The sequence below is a fragment of the Marmota monax genome, unplaced genomic scaffold (assembly GCF_021218885.2).
Source record: "Marmota monax isolate L192 unplaced genomic scaffold, Marmota_monax_Labrador192_F-V1.1 WCK01_AAM20220418_F8-fsc00280, whole genome shotgun sequence".
Classification (NCBI taxonomy): Eukaryota; Metazoa; Chordata; class Mammalia; order Rodentia; family Sciuridae; genus Marmota; species Marmota monax.
Genome location: NW_026692080.1, coordinates 325,625 through 348,989, shown reverse-complemented (window position 1 = coordinate 348,989; position 23,365 = coordinate 325,625). Strand labels below are relative to the sequence as shown.

Sequence of the window (23,365 nt, the reverse complement as noted above, 5' to 3'; positions counted from 1 at the left end):
TGTGAACCATGTGTATGTTGCCTGGAGCAAGAGGCCTTCCTGTAGTGGGAAGGATATGGAAGAAGTTCCTCCAGAGTTTCAATGCATGAATGGGTAATATGAGAAGAGATGGAAGAGTCCTGAGGGGTGGGGAGGAGAGTAGCAAGGTTTAGAGCTGAGCATGTGTGGAAAGTAAGACTGGGATCTTCCACCAGGGAAACATGTAGAGACAAAAGGTGACAGTGGGGTAAGGAATGTAAGCCCTTGTAGGTGAAGTGTTCCTTTAGGTGATGGGGAGCCAGGATGGTGAGTGGGACTCCAAAGGTGAGTTTCTTTGACTCATTAATGAGTAGAGAGGCTGCAGCCATGTTTGTAGGCAAGGGGCCCATCCCTGAGCAGTAGGGCCAAGACCCTTTGATAGATAAGCCACAGGGGCAAATGTTGACTCCAGCACGTGTCTGAAGACCCCTAGAGCAAATCCTTGCTTTTCAACCATGTAAAGGTGAAATGGGCATGTGAGATCAGGGAGATGGGGAGCAGGGGCCTGGAGGAGGGCCCAGTGGAGGGCCTGCTGGAGCCTGGTGAAGGGATTTGTAACAGAGTGTAATAGGGGTTCAGAGAGTAGGCCCCCGGCTGCATCATATAGAGGCTTAGCCAATAAAGAGTAGTTAGGAATCCAAGCTCTGAGGAATCCTGCCATACCAAGAAAGGAGAGAATTTCTTCCTTAGTAGAGGGCATTGGTATATTAGCAATAAGGCCCTTTCTATCAACTGTAATGGCTTTGTGTGTAGGGGTCAGGAGGAGGCCTAGGTATGTTACTATTGTCAAAGAAAGCTGTACTTTGGGTGGAGAAACCATATAGCCATGGGCAGAAAGGAAGTTAAGAAGTTTACAGGTGACCTGATGACTGACCTCAAAGGAGGGACTGCAAAGAATGAGGTCATCAACATACTGTAGGACCATAGACTGAATGATATGTATGAATGCTAGGTCCTTAACCAAGGCCTGTCTGAAGATATGAGGGCTGTCTCGGAACACTTATAGGAGAACTGTCCATGTCAGCTGAGTGGACTTATAAGACTCAGGGTCTGTCCATATAAGGATGAAAATGTCTTGAGGGTCAGAATGGAGGGGAATACAGAAGAAGGCATATTTCAGGTCTAGTACTGAGAAGTAAGAGGTCCTGGAAGGAATGGTGGAGAAAAAGATGTAAGGATTACTGTGGGATGACTGCAGAGTTGATGGAATGGTGGATTTGGACCAAGAGGTAGAAACCATTAGGCTTTTTAACTGCTAAGATGGGGGTGTTATAAGGGGAATGAGTAGGTTTAGGAAATCCCTTTCAAAAAGAGGTGTTGAATGATAGGCTGTAAGCCTAGGAGTTTTTGTTGGGAGAGCGGGTACTGTGATTGGGCCAAAAAATGGAGGGGGTCTTTGAGACAAATATGAATGAGCTTGTGGTGCAGGGTGATAGAAGAACTTGAAGCATCCCAGACAGTAGGGTCCACCTCAGAAAGAGGTAATGGGAAGGCACTGGCAGATAGAATAGGGTATGGTCCTAAGGTAAGGGTGAAGATTAGGGTATCTGGAGAGTCTGTATGGAAGTCTATATGAGGGGATAAGAAAAGCATAGCCCCCAACTTTGTGAGGATGTCCCTTCCCATAAGGAGAACATGACACTGTGGAATGACTAAAAAGGAGTGAGTAAAAATTAGAGAGCCAGAAGCACAAACAAGAATAATTGTCTGTAAGGGTTGGTAAGGTTAACCCTCTACCATGACAATAGAAGTCACTGAATGAGTAGTAGGCCTCCAGAAATCCTTGAGGACTGAATATGTAGCTCTGGTATCTAGGAGGAAGGAGACAGGCCTACCTGAAATATACAGAGTTACCCTGGGTCCCCACAGAGTGATGGCAGTGGACAGATGATGGGGGACCTGGGACTCATCAGTCCTCTGCAGCCAGTCCTAAAAGTTGGAAAGGGGAATCAGAAGGGCCAGATGGCTGGGGGCTGCTATAGGCTCAGGGACAGTCAATGGCCCAGTGTCCCTTCTGATGGAACTTAGGACAACGGCCTGGAGGCTTGTGAGGCTTAGGACATGTATAAGCCCAGTGACCTGTCTAACCACATTAAAACAGGGTCCCAGTCCCAGGGGCTGGGGATGTGGCTCAAGTGGTAGCATGCTCGCCTGGCATGCCTGAGGCCTGGAGTTCGATCCTCAGCACCACATACAAACAAAGATGTTTTGGGCTGGGGATGTGGCTCAAGCGGTAGCGCACTTGCCTGGCATGTGTGCGGCCCGGGTTCGATTCTCAGCACCACATACATACAAAGATGTTGTGTCCGCCGAAAACTAAAAAATAAATATTAAAAAATTCTCTCTCTGTCTCTCTCTCTCTATCTAAAACAACAACAACAGCAAAAACAGGGTCCTGGCAGTCCTGAGGGACAGATGGTCAGTGGAACAAGGGAGATGCTAAGGTTGGTCTGATGGCTTGAGCAAGCATCTGATATTTCTGCTTCCGGGCCTTCTCCTCTCTCTCGTTATACACCTTAAAGGCCATTTTCAGAACCTCAGTTTGGAGATATAGGGGCTCCCTCTTGAGGCATGTTAGTTTGGCCTTAATATTGGGGGAAATCTGGGAGAAAAAGTAGGTCATTAGTAGTTGTCTCCCGTCTGAAGTTTCAGGGTCCAGATTAGTATATTGCAATAAAGCCTTGGTCAGGCAATCTAAAAATGTTGAAGGATTTTCATTTTTATCTTGGAAGATTTCCTGAAGTCTTTCATATTTGATAGCCTTATGGGCTGCCTTTCTAGGTCCTGCCATGAGACAAGTAATGAATTGGTTTAGTTACTAGTGACTCCCCTATGTGAATTAAAATGCCAATTGGGGTCCTGTTCAGGGACTGCTTCGGTGCCAATCAGATGGGCAGGGGAGGTTTGATGTACCTCATCAGCATAATTTCTAGCTTGCTCTCAAACTCTCCTGCACTCCTCAGGAAGGAGGGTGTTAGACAAGATCATATGGACATCATGGAAGGCCAAATTATATGATCAAGTCAGATATTGAAACTTTTTGATATATGTGGTGGGACTTGAAGTATAGGACCCAAGCTACTTTTCTATTTGTGAAAGATCTGACAAAGAGAAAGGCACATGAACCCAGATTATACCATCTACCCACGCCACCTCATGTACAGGACACAGAGATGTGGGTTGGGAAGTGGCAGATCATGAGCATGTGGTGGGAGGAGAAAAGGGCAGAGGGGCCATGGGGACAGTTGCTGTGGAGGCTTCATTAGAAAGAGAATTGTGGTATGGTGGGGGCTCATCTGCTGGTTTGAAGGAGAAGGAGTCATGAGTAGGATCTTCTGTCCCTTTGGAAGCAGGTATAGGCAAGGTGAGAGCTAAGAGGACTTGTGAGGGAGAGTAAGAGTTGCAGAGAGAGGGCTTAGAACATAGAAAGGAGAAGGCCTGAACTTATAATATCTCTTTCCATTTTCCCAAATGTTCACAATAGTTGAAAAGATCCCTGATAATATTGGGATCTAGAGTGCCATTAAGCAGACATTTAGAGTCATTATCCAAAGGATATTGAGGCCAGATCTGATTGCATAAGCAGATAAGTTTTGGAAGGTTTACATCCAGGGTGTAAGAGAGAGACCCTAGATTAGCCAGGAGGCAGCCTAGGGGACTATGGGAAGGAATGAATGAGGAGCCACCCATGGGTGAGATGTAGGAAATGAGTTTAGAGGTGGGGTGTCTGCCAGTCTCTAGTATCACCTAGTTGAGAAGACAGTTACGCTCAGGGGATTGTCACCATCACTGGGTAAGTGTCAGGGCAGGAGTCTGTCGAGACACTTGGGTGCCTGGCCAGGACTATGTGGTAGGGGCAGAAGCCTGTAGAAGGGGCAGAAGCCTGTAGAGATTAACCCAAGGCTGAGAGGTAATCTCACCAGAAATAACTCCCAATAATCCTCTGTGTTTTTTCTCAATATCCAGGACCCAAATAAAAGACCACCTATAGACTCAGTTGGCAGTAGGGATGAGCAGTAGCTGTGAAAGCTGTGGCTGGGGTACCCCTGACCAAATGGTAACCCTGGGAGTGCCAGATCATCCATGGTCATTTCCTGGGACCCATAGGTCATTTAGGTTGACTGGAGACAGGGTCTTACCTAAAATGTCCAGTGATGAGTGCAGAGAGGGCATTCAGCAAAATGGAGGACCTGGTCCCATGATGGAATACGTATCAGGGCCTGGGGATGCTCAGTGACCCTGAAAGAGGGGAGCAGGCACACCAGGAACACAGCTTATCCTGGGTTTTGGCACCGAAATGAAGGGAAAGTGAGAAACAAGAGATAGGTAAGCGAGAAATGAGACAGAGACCAGGCAGAGATATACACAAGATTTTATTTCTCAAAGCCGACAAATAAAGGAGAGAGAGGCAAAACAGGCTTGAGTTCTGGGACTTTTATGGGGGAGGCTCAGGGATAAGAGCTGGGTAGGTCCTAATGTGGGCAGTTAAGGGTTGGGTTGGTATTGTTACCGCTGTTGACCGGTGATGAGTCCTCGCTTCCCCAATGTTGAAGAATAACACTAAAGAAGCACGCCGAGGCAAGGTCAGAGTAAAAATTAGAAGTTTATTAAAGGACAGCAGAAAAGACTTCTCCCGGAGGAAGAAGGGGACCCAAGAGGTGGAATCCGTGGAAGTGCAGTTGTCTCTCCATTTTATAGTTTCTTTCAGTGATGGAATGTAGGTGGGAAGGCCCTAGGGGTGGGACACAGGTGAGCCAAAGAAGTAGTCTGAGCAGGAAGGACTTCATTAACACTTCTTTGGGATGGACTTTGGCCTAGGGCCTTTTCAGGACTTCATCAACATTCCATGAGTTGTCCTGCATTTCCTGGAATCATTCTCAGCATGGCCTCCATTTTAGATTTCACTTGGTATTAGACCCGATTTATCTAACTACACTGACTACCTAACTTTAAATCTGGCTTCAGTATGAGGGAGTGGTGAGCCTTTCTCAGAAATGCCCTTGGGTAGGCTGGTTCAATATACGGAAATCAATAAATGTTATTCACCACATCAATAGACTTAAAGATAAGAACCATATGATCATCTCGATAGACACAGAAAAAGCATTCAACAGAGTACATCATTCCTTTATGTTCAAAACACTAGAAAAACTAGGGATAACAGGAACATACCTCAATATTGTAAAAGCTGTCTATGCTAAGGCTCAGGCTAGCATCATTCTGAATGGAGAAAAATTGAAGGCATTCCCTCTAAAATCTGGAACAAGACAGGGATGCCCTCTCTCACCATTTATATTCAATATAGTTCTCGAAATACTGGCCAGAACAATTAGACAGATGAAAGAAATTAAGGCATAAAGATAGGAAAAGAAGAACTTAAATTATCACTATTTGCGAATGACATGATCCTATACTTAGAAGACCCAAAAGGTTCTACAAAGAAACTACTAGAGCTAATAAATGAATTCAGCAAAGTGGCAGGATATAAAATCAACACGCATAAATCAAAGGCATTCCTGTACATCCATCTAATCTTTATTGTCTTTTTGGTCATTGCATCCTGTAATTTTTCCAAAAATGACAAGAAAAACACCTATCATGAATGCTCCAAATATATTCACTGATGGGTCAAATAATGGTACAGCAGCAATAGTTACACCTGACCAAACTTTTACATTTTTAGTACCCAAACAATCAGTTCAAAAGGTAGAGCTTAATGCAGTTTTACAAGCTTTTGTGATGTTTAAAGATTCTGTATTTAATTTATTTTCCGATAGTCAGTATATAGTTAATGCTATAGTATCCCTTGAAGATGCTGGTAGGATTTCCCCTTCCTCTACTGTTTTCTCTTTGCTTTCCACTATACAAAGTCTAATCTGGGACAGAAAAGATCCATTCTTTATAGGACATATCAGGGCACATACAGGATTGCCTGGAGCCCTTAGTTTGGGCAATGATTTAGCAGATAAAACTACACATGACATACATATTTTCTCTACACTAGAAGAAGCTATAAATTTTCATAAAAAGTTCCATGTCAATGCTAATACTTTACAAAAGCATTTTAAAATAACTAAGGAACAAGCTAGACAAATAATAAAACAATGTCAAAATTGTGTGACCTTTTTACCACAAGTTAATCGTGGAGTCAATCCTAGAGGACTGATACCTAACCATATTTGGCAGATGGACGTCACACACTTGCCAGAATTTGGAAAATTAAAATATTTGCATGTTACAGTTGATACTTCTTCTGGATTTTTGATGGGCTCCCTTCATGCCGGAGAAAAAACTAAAGATGTTATAGCTCATTGCTTACAAAATTTTGCCACTGTGGGTGTTCCAAAACAGTTAAAAACAGATAATGCCCCTGGTTATACTTCTACCTCTTTTAAACAATTTTGCTCAACATTTGGCATTACTCATATAACAGGAATCCCATACAATCCACAGGGACAAGGCATAGTTGAAAGAGCTCATCAAACTATTAAAATGTACTTATTAAAGCAAAAAGAAGGAATTGGGAAGGGGTATATATTCCCCAAAGATAAAGTTAAAATAACCCTTTTTACTCTAAACTTTTTAAATTTGGATTCATCAGGACTTAGTGCTGCGGAAAGGCATATGTGTCCAAAAAATGTGCATAAGCCCAAGGTACTTTGGAAGGATATTCTAACAGGACAATGGAAAGGTCCTGACCCAGTAATTGTCTGGAGTCGGGGGTCTGTTTGTGTGTTTCCACAGGGAGAACAGCAGCCGATTTGGATTCCAGAGAGATTAATCAAGGTCCTGACCCAGTGATTGTCTGGAGTCGGAGGTCTGTTTATGTGTTTCCACAGGGAGAACAGCAGCCGATTTGAATTCCAGAAAGATTAACTAAAGCAATTTCTACAGACCAAAAAGAAGATGATTTGGCTCAAATCCATAACAACTGATATCCAAAACTCCAGTTTGGCTATTCTTGCATCTGCGACAGAACCAGGATGCTTTTTTCAATATCTATTTTATTATTGCCCTTTGCCGTATCATGAAGTTCTATTTTGTTTTTTGAGCTCATACAGACCTAGGTTAATGTTTTGCTGATCAGTTCTATTTTTTTGACTATAGAGTTTTTAAACATTGCAATGGAGATTTCACCTGTAAAAAGTTATAAGGCCTTTACTATAATGTTATGTGTTGTATGTATTATATTATGTGTGCACACTTGTGTTTTGTGTTATATGTTTGAATGTACGTATGTCCATATATCATATATGATGAGCGCTCATGAAAAAATGGATCCAAATTTTTTTTCATGTGATTTAATTGGTTTAATTTAAATTTAGTAAACAGCTGTTGAGGATTGTTTTAATATATGAACAAAAAAGGAGGTTAACAGATCTGTTTGTTTACTTTCACCTTTCTTTTTCATTATATTTAATAATTCTGTTGAATATAAGGTACATTGTTAAGAAAATTGTTTTCTAAAAAAAAAAAAGAAAAGAAAATTGTTTTCTTGCATTGTGAACTCACTTGTATGCATTGTGAACTATCTGTTGGTGCAGCAACTTGTGGTAGTGTTGGGGTATTTATGCTGATGGTGTCATCAGTGGTACAATTTTTCCAAAAGGAGCCATCACTGAACTGCTTGCAGAACTTGCCTGGACTATGTATCACTTGTATGCATTGTGAACTCACCTGTATGCATTGTGAATTATCTGTTGGTGCAGCAACTGGTGGTAGTGTTGGGGTATTTTTACTGATGATGTCATCGGTGGTACAATTTTTCCAAAAGGAGCCGTCAATTGGCTTGGTGTATCTTCCTCCCTTCTGCTTGTCATGGTCATTCAGCTAAAATTTGGGGGCAAACAGAGGTGAGGCAAAGAACCTCACCCCCACCCCCCGCTGATACAAAGACTTATCGACAGGTGTGGCTGTATACTGGACCAGTAGTCAGTGACGGGTAAGATCCAATTGCAATGGTACTGCCGCAGTCTGGCTGGGCACAATCAGGAGCCACTTGTCAAAAGAAATGAACTTTATTTTTAGAACCACACACGCCAAACAAAACAGCCTCTCAGGAAATACCCTCAGAGCCTCAACTGCCACCACCGGCTTTCCACAAGCCTCTCTCTCCCACCCAAGCTTCTCTCCACCTCCCACAATCCTCCTGCTCTTGAGGCCGATTGGCTGGGTCACGTGGGTGGAGCCAAAAAAGTCCCCCAATGAGCAGCTCCGTGGTCTGAAAGGGCAGGGAAACAGCCCAATGAGCATCACCGCAGAGGAGCCAATCAGCTAGATGTTGCTGGGGCTGCTGTGAGCCAATTATCAGCCGGCAGCTGGAAGTTTGCTGGCAGCTGGAAGTTTGCTGGGGCCCCTTCGGCTGTGGCTCTCAACATCTCCCCCTCTCTGTTTAAACAACAAGCATGTGGCTTAGGGACCGTGTCTGTTAGGCAGTCCAATTCAACATATGGTCCTTACCCATCATCGGATGAACTGACCTCTAGGTGTCAGCCTCCTGTCTTAGGTTGGTACCACTGCAATTGGATCATACCCATCACTGACTACCGGTCCAGCATACAGCCATACTTGTGGATAGGTCTTTGTACCAGCGGGGGGGTGAGGTTCTTTGCCTCACCTCTGTTGGCCCCCAAATTTTAGCTGGACGATCATGACAAGCAGAAGGGAGGAAGATACACCAAGCCAATTGACGGCTCCTTTTGGAAAAATTGTACCACCAATGACATCATCAGCAAAAATACCCCAACACTACCACAAGTCAATGCACCAACAGATAGTTCACAATGCATACAGGTGAGCTCACAATGTGTCCAGGCAAGTTCTGCAAGCAGTTCAGTGATGGCTATTGTAGAAGCTGTAGATTGGTTTTATCTTTGACTTCACCAGCACTGGGATGAAGATAGGAATTCTGGCAATAATGGCTAAAGAAAAAATTATGTAACATTACAGAAGGCACTAAAAGAAAACAATTTTCTTAACAATTTACATTATCTTTAAGAGAATTATTAAATATAATGAAAAGGAAAGGTGAAAGTAAACAAACAGATCTGTTAACCTTCTTTTTTGTTTACATATTAAAACAATCCTCAACAGTTGTTTACCCAATTTAAATTAAACCATATAAATCACGTGAAAAAAAATTTGGATCCATTTTATCATGAGCGCTCATCATATATGATATATGGACATACATACATTCAAACATATAACACAAAACACAAGTGTGCACACATAATATAATACATACAACACATAACATTATAGTAAAGGCCTTATAACTTTTTATAGGTGAAATCTCCATTGCAATGTTTAAAAACTCTATAGTCAAAAAATAGAACTGATCAGCAAAACATTAACCTAGGTCTGTATGAGCTCAAAAAACAAAATAGAACTTCATGATACGGCAAAGGGCAATAATAAAATAGATATTGAAAAAAGCATCCTGGTTCTGTCGCAGATGCAAGAATAGCCAAACTGGAGTTTTGGATATCAGTTGTTATGGATTTGAGCCAAATCATCTTCTTTTTGGTCTGTAGAAATTGCTTTAGTTAATCTTTCTGGAATTCAAATCGGCTGCTGTTCTCCCTGTGGAAACACATAAACAGACCTCCGACTCCAGACAATCACTGGGTCAGGACCTTGATTAATCTCTCTGGAATCCAAATCGGCTGCTGTTCTCCCTGTGGAAACACACAAACAGACCCCCGACTCCAGACAATTACTGGGTCAGGACCTTTCCATTGTCCTGTTAGAATATCCTTCCAAAGTACCTTGGGCTTATGCACATTTTTTGGACACATATGCCTTTCCGCAGCACTAAGTCCTGATGAATCCAAATTTAAAAAGTTTAGAGTAAAAAGGGTTATTTTAACTTTATCTTTGGGGAATATATACCCCTTCCCAATTCCTTCTTTTTGCTTTAATAAGTACATTTTAATAGTTTGATGAGCTCTTTCAACTATGCCTTGTCCCTGTGGATTGTATGGGATTCCTGTTATATGAGTAATGCCAAATGTTGAGCAAAATTGTTTAAAAGAGGTAGAAGTATAACCAGGGGCATTATCTGTTTTTAACTGTTTTGGAACACCCACAGTGGCAAAATTTTGTAAGCAATGAGCTATAACATCTTTAGTTTTTTCTCCGGCATGAAGGGAGCCCATCAAAAATCCAGAAGAAGTATCAACTGTAACATGCAAATATTTTAATTTTCCAAATTCTGGCAAGTGTGTGACGTCCATCTGCCAAATATGGTTAGGTATCAATCCTCTAGGATTGACTCCACGATTAACTTGTGGTAAAAAGGTCACACAATTTTGACATTGTTTTATTATTTGTCTAGCTTGTTCCTTAGTTATTTTAAAATGCTTTTGTAAAGTATTAGCATTGACATGGAACTTTTTATGAAAATTTATAGCTTCTTCTAGTGTAGAGAAAATATGTATGTCATGTGTAGTTTTATCTGCTAAATCATTGCCCAAACTAAGGGCTCCAGACAATCCTGTATGTGCCCTGATATGTCCTATAAAGAATGGATCTTTTCTGTCCCAGATTAGACTTTGTATAGTGGAAAGCAAAGAGAAAACAGTAGAGGAAGGGGAAATCCTACCAGCATCTTCAAGAGATACTATAGCATTAACTACATACTGACTATCAGAAAATAAATTAAATACAGAATCTTTAAACATCACAAAAGCTTGTAAAACTGCATTAAGCTCTACCTTTTGAGCTGATTATTTGGGTACTAAAAATGTAAAAGTTTGATCAGGGGTAACTACTGCTGCTGTACCATTATTTGACCCATCAGTGAATATATTTGGAGCATTCATGATAGGTGTTTTTCTTGTCATTTTTGGAAAAATTACAGGATGCAATGACCAAAAAGACAATAAAGGATTAGATGGTAAGTGGTTATCAAATGAAACATTAGATTTGCACATGATTATTGCCCAAGTATTTAACTCATTAGCTAACTCATCAATTTGATCCATAGTTTATGGAGTAATAATTTTATTGGGAGAAATTCCAAACACTCCCTTTGCTGCTTTTATTCCTTTGAGTATTAATTGTCCTACAGCCTCAGGATACCTAGTAAGAATAGTGTTAGAAGAATAAGATAAATGTATCCATAATAATGGACCTTCTTGCCAAAATACTCCTGTAGGAATATTTTTTGTTGGTAGTACAATAAATAATAAAGGCAAACTTATATCAATTCTATCCAAATGCATATTTTCCATATATGTTTCAATGATTTTTAATGCCTTTCTTGCTTCAGGCGTTAACATTCGGGGTGAATTTGGATCGATGGACCTTTTAGGATATCAAATAACGGTCCCAACTCTCCTGTTGGTATACCTAAATAAGGCCTTATCCAATTTATGTCTCCTAATAACTTTTGAAAGTCATTAAGTGTTTTGAGTTGATCTACTCGTATTTGAATTCTTGGTGGACGGACCATGGTTGAGGATAATAGAACTCCTAAATAATTAATTGGAAAATTTAATTGTACTTTATCTATTGCTATCTCTAGATTATAATTTTTTAATAAGTTTGTAAGTGTGGCATAACATTCTAGCAATGTGTTTTTATCTTTGTGTGCTAATAATACATCATCCATATATTGAAATATTTGTAGTTCAGGATTTTGATTTCTAAGTGGCTGGATTACTTTGTTAACATAAATTTGACACATAGTTGGGCTGTTAGCCATCCCTTGAGGGAGTACTTTCCATTCATATCTCTGATCAGGACCTTCATGATTCAGTGCAGGGATAGTCAATGCAAAACGTGGACTCTCCTCAGGATGAATTGGAATTGAAAAAAAACAATCTTTAATATCTATAACTAAAACATACCAGGTTTTTGGCAAAGCAGACAACTGAGGAATCCCTGATTGAGCAGGTCCCATAATAACCATCTCATTATTAATGGCTCTTAAATCTTGCAATAATCTCCATTTACCAGATTTCTTTTTGATGACAAAAATGGGAGTATTATGGGGAGATACAGAAGGTTGTATATGTCCTTCCACTAATTGTTGTTTGACCAGGTCATGGGCTGCTTGTATCTTTTCTTTAGTCAGGGGCCACTGAGGAACCCATACTGGTCTTTCTGATTTCCAAGTAATTTTGATTGTCTCAGTGGCCCTTTCTGAAAATCCAACCCATGTGTGTCTGTTCCTTGATCTATTTGTATTGGTGCTGCTATACCTTGTTTTTGTTTTTCTAATCTTTTTCCTTTCCTAAAACCTTGTCTAGTCATAATAGTGGGTGCATTTTGGTTGATGTTATTTGTTAATGTCAAACCTAATTGATCTAGGACATCTCGTCCCCATAAATTTACGGGAAGATGATCCAATACATATGGCTGTATAGTTCCTTCACATCCTTCAGGATCCTTCCAATCTAATACCATTGCACTTCTATGGGGATTAGTTGCCACTCCTAGGCCTCGAAGCATTTGAGTGGCTTGTTGTAATGGCCAATGTTTTGGCCATTCTTGACGAGAGATGATGCTAAGTTCTGCACGTGTATCCAGTAGCCCATTAAATTCATGTCCTTGAATATTTAGTTTTAGCATGGGGCGAGAATCTAAATTTAAAGAAAGCATAGCCCAATCTACACCTGTGGAGCCTAATCCCTTGGAACCTCTTTCTACAGTACGACTGGAAAATTTATCATGTAGGCTGGGTATTATTAGTAACTGTGCTATTCTATCTCCTGGTGAAATTACTGATATACCCTTTGGAGAACTGGCTATAATTTTTATTTCACCTTCATAATCGGGATCAATTACCCCAGGACTTATCATAAGTCCTTTTAGAGTAGAAGAGCTGCGTCCCAATAATAAGCCTACTGTTCCTTTGGGAAGAGGTCCTTTCACCCCTGTGGGAATGATTTGAACTCCCATTTCTGGAGTTAGTACTGTTCTGGCGGAGGCGCAGATGTCCAACCCTGCGCTCCCTCTGGTTTGTCTGATGAGGGATCTGATGGACAATGTGTCCTGGGCACTACCCTGATGGGGTTGCTGGGTTCCTCCAGTGCTCCGTATATTTGTGGTTTTGGGCCCTGGAGCATTGGGTACCCCTGTCCATTTTTTGGCAATGGAGCCTGATGCCTTTCTCCACGATATCGTGGATAAACACCTGGTCTTTGTTCGTTTTTTGATAATGGAGTACCTTCTATGGTGGTTTGAGAATGGCATTCATTAGCCCAATGTCTCCCTCTATGGCATCGTGGGCAAATACCTGGTATTCTACTCCTTTGATACCTAGTTTTGTTAAACCCTCCTCCAATGGGGCAATTCCTTTTAAAATGTCCTGTTTGTTCACAATTGTAGCATGTTCTTGGCCTGGCATCTAAAGCCTGTTTTACTGTAGCTGCCACAATTTGCCCTTGTTCATTAATGTCTCTGGCATCTAAAGCCTGTTTTACTGCAGCTGCCATGACTTGCTCTTGTTCATTAATGTCTCTACATAATTTAATATATGTGTTTAAATCTTCATGTTTCCATGGTCTAATGATATCTCTGTACCAACGATTCGCTTGCTCATAAGCCAGGTGTTTTAGTAATGGCATTGCTTGTTCTGTATTCCCAAAAACTCTGGTAGCTGTTTGAATAAGCCTATCTACAAATTCAGCATAAGGTTCATTAGCTCCTTGTATTACCTTAGATAATTGAACTTGTAAACCTCCGTGTCCTTGTAAAGTCTTCCATGCCTTAATTGCATCTGCAGCAATTTGTGCGCATACGCCAGGATCATATGCAATTTGTTGCTGCTGATCCTCATAAGGTCCCTTTCCTAACAACATATCTAGATTTCTCTGAGGATAACCAGCTGCTGCATTTCGCCTAGCCGTCTCCTTGCAAAATTCCTCATTGGCAACCTTCCATAACAGGTATTGTCCTCCATTTAGCACAGCTTTACACATATTAGCCCAATCTGCTGGCGTCATGTTCAAGTTGTTAATGGATTCGACCATGCTTACAGTGAAGGGTGCTTGAGGACCATAGGTTGTTACAGCCTCTTTTAGCTGCTTCACTGTTTTGAAATTTAAAACTTGGTAAAATCGCTGCCCTCCTGCCTCAAATACAGGGCATGTTAATATTTGAGATCTTGTCTCAGGATCCCAACTATCAACTGCAGGGGTTGGGGACCTCCCAGCATATGGAGGTGGCCTTGTTAGTTGGACACTTACGTCCTCTGGTGATAGAAAGGTGTTAGTAGCAGTCTCCTGTTGTAACTTTCCCCCTGATGGCTTTTTCTGTTTTACACTTTCTTTCTCTGTCTGACTAGCTTGAGAGGCCTTCTCTTTTACTTGAATCTTTTCCTCTGTCTGACTAACTTGAGAGACCTTCTCTTTTACTTGAATCATTATGTCTTCTTCTTCCTCTACCATTGTCTGAACTGAAGGCTTTGGACTAAGCAAACAAGATATGAACATCCACAATGGCAATGTGCCAACTGGCAGAGTCCCTGGGCTTTTCTTTTCTATTCTTTTTAAATCTTCACCATGATGGTTCCATTGTGATATATTTATCAACTCCTCCTTAAAAAGCCATGGGCTACATTTTTGTATTGTATCAACGTATGCCCTGATTGTTCTTGATTTTACTGAGATGCCTCCTTCCTCTAACAATTTACTTAACACTCTTTCAGTTTGTTTTTTACTAATTTCTGATCCCGTATTTCTACTATAATACAACCCAACAAGATAACGCCTAACAAAACTGAAACTGAGTGAAACAAAATTGCAACAACACAAAATCATTATAATAGCCTCCTGAAATGTCCATCCGTCCTTTCTCCCTATCTGTTCCTCAGATGTGAGCAGTTTTTCTTCCATCTTACACATCTCCAGGGACAGGCAACTTAAAACAAAAGTGAAACAAAATAACAAAAGAAGAATCTTAAAATGGCTACCCATCCTCTCGCCCTGCCCTCAGGGGCGAGCAGTTCACTTACCCTCAGTCGCTCCCCCGTGAGAGCCACCAAATGCCGCAGTCTGGCTGGGCACAATCAGGAGCCACTTGTCAAAAGAAATGAACTTTATTTTTAGAACCACACATGCCAAACAAAACAGCCTCTCAGGAAAAACCCTCAGAGCCTCAACTGCCACCACTGGCTTTCCACAAGCCTCTCTCTCCCACCCAAGCTTCTCTCCACCTCCCACAATCCTCCTGCTCTTGAGGCCGATTGGCTGGGTCACATTGGTGGAGCCAAAAAAGTCCCCCAATGAGCAGCTCCATGGTCTGAAAGGGCAGGGAAACAGTCCAATGAGCATCACCGCAGAGGAGCCAATCAGCTAGATGTTGCTGGGGCTGAGGAGCCAATCAGCTAGATGTTGCTGGGGCCGCTGTGAGCCAATCATCATCCGGCAGCTGGAAGTTTGCTGGCAGCTGGAAGTTTGCTGGGGCCCCTTCGGCTGTGGCTCTCAACATGGTACCAACCTAAGACAGGAGGCTGACGCCTTGAGGTCAGCTCATCCGATAACGGGTACGGACCATATGTACTATTGGACAACCTAAGGCAGGCACGGTCCCTAAGCCACATGCTTGTTTAAACAGAGAGGGGGAGATGTTGAGAGCCACAGCTGAAGGGGCCCCAGCAAACTTTCAGACTGCCAGCTGATGATTGGCTCACAGCGGCCCCAGCAACTTCTAGCTGATTGGCTCCTCTGCGGTGATGCTCATTGAGCTGTTTCCCTTCCCTTTCAGACCACGGAGCTGCTCATTGGGGGACTTTTTTGGCTCTGCCCATGCCACCCAGCCAATCGGCCTCAAGAGCAGGAGGATTGTGGGAAGTGGAGAGGCTTGTGGTTGGGGGAGAGGCTTGTGGGAAGCCGGTGGTGGCAGTTGGGCTCTGAAGGTTTTCCTGAGGAGCTTTTTTGTTTGGCGTGTGTGGTTCTAAAAATAAAGTTCATTTCTTTTGACAAGTGGCTCCTGAATCATGCCCAGCCAGACTGCGGCAACATCAGTGACAAATCTTCTGAAATGGAAATGAGTACAACCACTCCATTCACAATATTCTCAAAAAAAGAAAAAAAACCCTTGGGAATCAACCTAACAAAAGAGGTGAAAGACTTATACAATGAAAACTATAGAACCCTAAAGAGAGAAATAGAAGAAGATCTTAGAAGATGGAAAAATATACCCTGTTCATGGATAGGCAGAACTAACATCATCAAAATGGTGATATTACTAAAAGTTCTCTATAGGTTTAATGCAATGCCAATCAAAATCCCAATGGCATTTCTTGTAGAAATAGAGAAAGCAATCATGAATTCATATGGAAAAATAAAAGACCCAGAATAGCAAAAGCAATTCTAAGCAGGAAGAGTGAATTAGGCAGTATAGCGATACCAGACTTCAAACTATACTACAGAGCAATAGTAACAAAACAGCATGGTACTGGTACCAAAACAGGCAGGTGGACCAATGGTACAGAATAGAGGACACAGAGACCAATCCACAAAATTACAACTATCTTATATTTGACAAAGGCGCTAAAAGCACGCAATGGAGAAAGGATAGCATCTTCAACAAATGGTGCTGGGAAAACTGGAAATCCATATGCAACAAAATGAATCTGAATCCCTTTCTCTCGCCATGCACAAAAGATAACTCAAAATGGATCAAAGAGCTTGATATCAAAACAGAGACTCTGGGTCTGATAGAAGAAAAAGTTGGCTCTAATCTACATACTGTGGGGTCGGGCTCCAAATTCCTAAACAGGACACTGATAGCACAAGAGTTAGAAACAAGAATCAGCAAATGGGACTTACTCAAACTAAAAAGTTTTTTTCTCAGCAAGAGAAACAATAAAAGAGGTAAATAGGGAGCCTACATCCTGGGAACAAATTTTTACTCCTCACACTTCAGATAGAGCCCTAATATCCAGAGTATACAAAGAACTCAAAAAATTAAACAATAAGAAAACAAATAACCCAATCAACAAATGGGCCAAGGAGGTGAACAGACACTTCTCAGAGGAGGACATACAATCAATCAACAAGTACATGAAAAAATGCTCACTATCTCTAGCAGTCAGAGAAATGCAAATTAAAACCACCCTAAGATACCATCTCACTCCAGTAAGAATGGCAGCCATTATGAAGTCAAACAACAACAAGTGCTGGCGAGGATGTGAGGAAAAGGGTACACTTGTACATTGCTGGTGGGACTGCAAATTGGTGTGGCCAATTTGGAAAGCAGTATGGAGATTCCTGGGAAAGCTGGGAATGGAACCACCATTTGACCCAGCTATTCCTCTTCTCACACTATTCCCCAAAGACCTTAAAAGAGCATATTATAGGGATACAGCTACATCGATGTTCATAGCAGCACAATTCACAATAGCTAGACTGTGGAACCAACCTAGATGCCCTTCAATAGATGAATGGATAAAAAAATGTGGCATTTATACACAATGGAGTATAACTCAGCACTAAAAAATGACAAAATCATGGCAATTACAGGGAAATGGTTGGCATTAGAGCAGATTATGCTAAGTGAAGCTAGCCAATCCCTAAAAATCAAGTGCCAAATGTCTTCTTTGATATAAGGAGGGCAACTAAGAACAGAGCAGGGAGGTAGAGCATGAGAAGAAGATTACCATTAAACAGGGACAAGAGGTGGGAGGGAAAGGGAGAGAGAAGGGAAATTGCATGGAAATGGAAGGAGACCCTCATTGTTATACAAAATTACATATAAGAGAAAGTGAGGGGAAAAGGAAAAAAAACAAGAGAGAGAAATGAATTAAAGTAGATGGGGTAGAGAGAGAAGATGGGAGGGGAGGGGGATAGCAGAGGATAGGAAGGGCAACAGAATACAACATACACTAGTACGGCAGTATGTAAAAACGTGGATGTGTAACAGATGTGATTCTGCAATCTGTATAAGGGGTGAAAATGAGAGTTCATAATCCACTTGAATCAAATGTATAAAATATGTTATGTCAAGAGCTTTGTAATGTTTTGAACAACTAATAATAAAAAAAAAAAGAAAAAAGAAATGCCCTTGGGTGGGAAAGTGAAACTTTTCCCTTAAAATGGCTGCTGTCACTTAAGATGGCCATCCAGATGCTAAGCAAGGACCTTATATAAGGGAGGTCTCCAAAAGAGGAAAAAAATAAAAAAGAAGGGAAGTAATTGGAGGATTCTTGACAAATAAATAATCTATACATTCATGCCAAATGTCCAAATATTGGTATCACATAAAACTCTTTCACTAACCCACTGTGTATGAGGATTTCAGTATAAGTGGGTATAATAATTTGCTCTGTGGAACTTAGTAGCTCTCTCTTATTCACTTTAAGTATCTTTTGAATACAGTGACTATAGTTGCATGATTTTTTTTTTTTGCATAGGCTGAAAAAAACAACAAAAACCAAACTAAAACAACAAACTTTCGTTTACAAAGACTAATCTAGTCATTACCATGGCTGGAGGTCAACTCTGCAAGATCTGCAACTAATCCTAAAACCTAGATATAGGATATTATCAGTGGCAAGTTGATTACATTGTCTCTTTCCATGATGATGAGAAAAAACTTTGTCTTCAAAGTGTTGCTGAAAGCTCGGTCCTTGCCCTGATGCCAATCCAAAAACAAGAAAATGGTTTTGAGAAAAAAGAAAAAGAAAAAGAAGGTTTATTGCTTTGCTAGCAAAGGAGAAACACAGGGGACTCCTGTCCTAAAGGCTATCAACAGAAACCTATCCACCTATCAACAGAAACTGGGGACTTTTAATGTAGCTCAAAGGCTACATTCCACCTGTTCTCTGTCTGAAGTTGTAATTCACTTGTTAATTTGAGAGACAGTCATTTTTGAGATCTTCTGGTACTATTTCCAAAGTCTGGATTACTTCATTCCTATGGTGGGTGTGTACTCAGGGACAGATAACTCTGCCTAAAATGGGAAAGAAAGGTAATCCTGTTTCACTACAGACTAGGGAGGGGAAGAAATTAGGAGCAGGGAGAGAGGGTGAGAAAGAAACATGTCCACTTTAAAAAATCAGTTGCAATGGCAGAGCAGCAAGTGTTGTATTCATAGCATAGAGTGGACTGTTACATTGACACTAGATGTATGTAGTGCTATTAGAAAATTATGTGTGAAAACATTCAATATGAACAAGAAGGTTGCTATTAACAAGGAAAGGCTGCACCAATGTATATATACCCTGTCATGAAGTGTTATACCAGATTCGTGGGACCCCAATAGACCTCCAGGAGCTGAATCTGATGCAATTGCACAAGAGTCTTTATCCAAAGCTCGAGCCTGGACTCACAACCATTTCTGACACAGTGGTCCCAAGGAGTGAGTTCAGTCCATTGTTCATTTGTTCAGATTTTATGGGTTTTGGGAGATACTATAAACATCACACAGCAAATCATTCCATACTACGGGAAAATCAAACAACAACTCTTAGCATTGATTAGTACATTCATTGGTGGGAACATGTTGGGTAAGGGTGATTGGTTAGTTCAAGACGTGGATACATTTGAACTGATTAGTTTAAGATGTTAGGAGTATATGTGCTAAACTACATGGTTTCCTAACATGTTATTAATCATGGAGACTACTTGGGGGGTCATCTGGCATTCCAGGTATCTTCCCTGTCTCACGCTGATTGGTTATCACCATCAGGCCTTAGGCCTCAAGTATTCTTTGGTCTTTCCAGGAACTAGCTTTGCTGAGTCAGGGACACCTGGCGCTGTAGATCTCTCCTGTTATTTACAGACAAACAATACAGCACATAGCTTCATGCCTAGGAATGTTCTGTAGGTTTTCCAAGAACAAGGGACACCCCCCCCCCCAACTTTGGACAGGCTTTGCTCTGAGGTAAGGCTGGTTTCTCAAAAATGGAGTCACATCAGTTTCTCAGAAGAATCCAAAGCAATATTAATCCACTTATTTCACAAATATTTATTGAGTACATACCACATGCCAGACATATTTTTCTTTGTTCAAAAGTGATTTCATTTCCAAAAGAAAATATATAAAATTTAAACAGATGGAGTGCAAATGCACTTTTTATTGCATCATGGTTTATTTTGAGAATGAATTGTAAATATTAACTTGTCACATGTGTGAGGCATTTTATTTTGTTTCTTTATTGATATTAAAAATCCTGTATGTTCAATAACTGAAATAAGTTAATATTCTGTTTTAAAAATATGGGGCATTTGGCAGAAATGTAAGACAACTTGTACAAAGAACAGAGGTGAAACTAGTATTTGCATATTGTGGCCCCTAAATCTACAACTTTCATTGAAAGAGGTTGTGAAGTCTTTTGAAAGACACTAGAAAGAAAAGCAGATGAGCAATAACACTAGAGGCTGGGTGTCTGATCCCATTACTGAAAAGCTTGGGCCTTGTCCCTGATTCAAATTCCATAATGAGGATGCAGTTTTGAGAAAAAGAAGAAAAGTATTATTTTTCTACCAAAGGAGAAACTCAGCGGACTTTTGTGATTCTGCCCATCAGTGAAAACAGAGGACTTTTAAAGAAGCTATTCAAAGGCTACATTCCAGGTATGCCCTGATAGGAGGTCCCAGGTGCACCCTGATGGTGTGTTGAAATTCACTTGTTTATTTGGGAAATAGTCACTTACTAGTTTTTCTGGTGACATCTCCTTTCTGAAGAAAATAGATAACTCAATGTAATCTTGTTCCCTGCCCCCAGGTTAGGGAGGGGAAGAAGGAGAAGAGGAAAAGAAAAACATGTTCCTTTTAAAATCAGCATTAAGGGCTATATTCAAAAAGTAAAGTGGACCACTGTTAAAATCCCATTGCTGCCAACCAATCAACTTTACCATCCAAATTGATTTGTAAAGTTTTTTGTTGTTGTTGTTCGGCTGCATATTTCTAGGAAATATAGTTTTAGTTTTCATCAGGTCTTAATCCCCAAACTGTAAAATACCATGAACTGCCTAGGTCTTTGATCCACTTAGAGTGTATATAACTATTCTTTATGCAGTCAGTACCTTTATGACTGCATTCATTGACTGCATAGTAGATTCTAGAATGAGAATCCTAGAAATGAGTATACCTAGAATCACTCCTCATTTGCCTTTTTCTCTTTGACTTACCCCAGAAGAATAGTTTTAAACTGGGCAAACATCTTTTGTTGTGGAAGGCATTTGAGGCTATTAGCATTCTTTTTACATTCTATCTCCTTCCCTTGCCTAACCCTTACCTATTCTAAGCCTGGTAGTGGTACCCACAGATATTTATTAGCTTTGCTAGTTAAGTAGGTGTAGGAGTTTATTTTTTTCTTTTAAATCATCAAAAGACATTGAATATATTTAATGATAAAGAACCTTGCAGGGGCTGGGGTTGTGGCTCAGTGGTAGAGCGCTCGCCTAGCATGCACGAGGCACTGGGTTCGATCCTCAGCACCACATAAATGTAAAATAAAGATATTGTGTCTATCTAAATCTTAAGAATAAATATTAAAAAAAAAAGAACCTCGATCATACCATGCACACCTGAACACCTCTTGTGGAGATTGGTGACAAGAAGTCACCTCCTGCACTGGGCACTCTGGAGCATGGTATAGAAACTCCATAGCTTCTTGTGCAGATGAGCAGACTCACATCAGAGACTACATACAGACTATTGAAAGTGATGGTAAGGGGAGCTTTGAAAAAGTGACATTGGCATGACACACCCTTACAGGCAGAGAAGTTTCAATAATTGACAAAATTTGAATATAACAAGTCTACAAAATCTCTTCAGAGAAGTAAGAATATGAAGATTTTAAATCATCCAAGCATAGTGAAGTTGCTTGAAGTCATTAAAACTGAAAAAAATTCTACTTAATAATGGAGTATGCAAGTGGAGGTGATCTATTTGACTATATGGTTGCACATGGAAGAATGACTGAAAAAGAAGAAAAAGCTAAATTTAGGCAGATCGTGTCTGCAGTACAGTATGACCACCAAAAGCAGATAGTTCACAGAGACCTCAAGGCTGAAAATATGTTGTTAGATGCAGATACAAACATTAAAATAGCAGATTTTTGTTTTAGCAATGAGTTTACTTTTGACAGTAAATCAGTCATGTTTTGTGGTAGTCCTCCATATGCAGCCCCAAAGATCTTCCAGAGCAAGAAGTATGATGGGCTGGTAGTTGACATGTGGAGTCTTAGCATTATCCTGTACACCCTAGTCAGTGGGTCACTTCCTTTTGGTGGACAGAATCTGAAGGACCTTAGTGAGAGAATGGTACAAGGGAAATACAGAACCCCATTCTGCTTTTCCACAGACTTGTGAAAACCTTCTCAAATGCTTCCTGGTGCTAAACCCAATTAAGCAAGGCACTCTACAACAAATCATGAAGGACAGGTAGATCAACACAGGGCATAAATGTCGGGGTCTGCCCTGAACAGAAAGAAGCTTAGCATGCCCCCTTAGCCTTGAGTAAAGGGGATTTGAAACCAGCATCACACTACCTGCTATGCAGGTTGGCCTCACTTTGGCTCCCCAAGGGAGTGCAGCTCTGGGAATGGGTGTCATCCAATGAGACTGGGCTACACCCTCGAGGTTGCTGTAACACAATTCAATTGCCTTATTTGGGTGGAATTTTCTATAGAATGCCCCCCCCCCCCCGCTAAATAAAAGCAGGGGTTCCGGGTGTGCTCTCTCTGTCTGGCCTCTTGCATCTTGCTTCCCTTGTTCCCCTTGCCCTCCAGCATGGGAGCTAAGGTCTCAGAGCCATCCTTGAACTCCCAAGAGTTATCTGTGTTTGTGTGGTCCTTTCATTGCCAGCCCAAATTCATGCAGAGTAATCCTGACTCCATTGCCTATGTGGGACGTGGGCAGTACATGAGGAAGATGAACTTAAACCCTTTGTTGAGCCAGAGATAGACATCTCCATTTCTAGTAGAAACATTTCACTTGCCAAGGCTCAGTCAAGCAGTGACCTCAGCAACAGCATCTGCTAGTCTCCTTAAAACAAAGTGTAGAGAAGTGTTTCTTCAATCCAGAAGCAGAGATGGTACAGTGATCATGCTGGACCAGCTATTCCTTCAGTTGTGGAATATCTGAAGAGGAGTTAGACTGTAACAGGGTTTCACTTGATGCTTTGACTATATCCCTATGGTTTTGAAACATACATGTGTTTTTCTTTTTCCCAACCTCCTTCTCCCTGATCTTCTTTTCCCTAACCTCCTTCCTGATCTTCTCTCCTCTGATATTCTTTTCCCTAATCTTTTTCCTGATCATCTTTTCCTTAACTACTCCATGTTCTTCTTTTCCCCTGATATTCTCCTTCATGATCTTGTTATAGTCTGAATTTAATCAATACAGGTTATAAGTTATAAATTAGAAGTTATAAGTTAATAAAAT

General features: G+C 41.0%; 1 pseudogene; it reads left to right on the top strand.

Moving 5' to 3' along the window:
• Positions 1-269: 269 nt before the first annotated feature.
• LOC124103216 (MAP/microtubule affinity-regulating kinase 3-like) lies at positions 270-23,076 on the top strand (annotated as a pseudogene).
• The last annotated feature ends 289 nt before the right edge of the window (positions 23,077-23,365 follow it).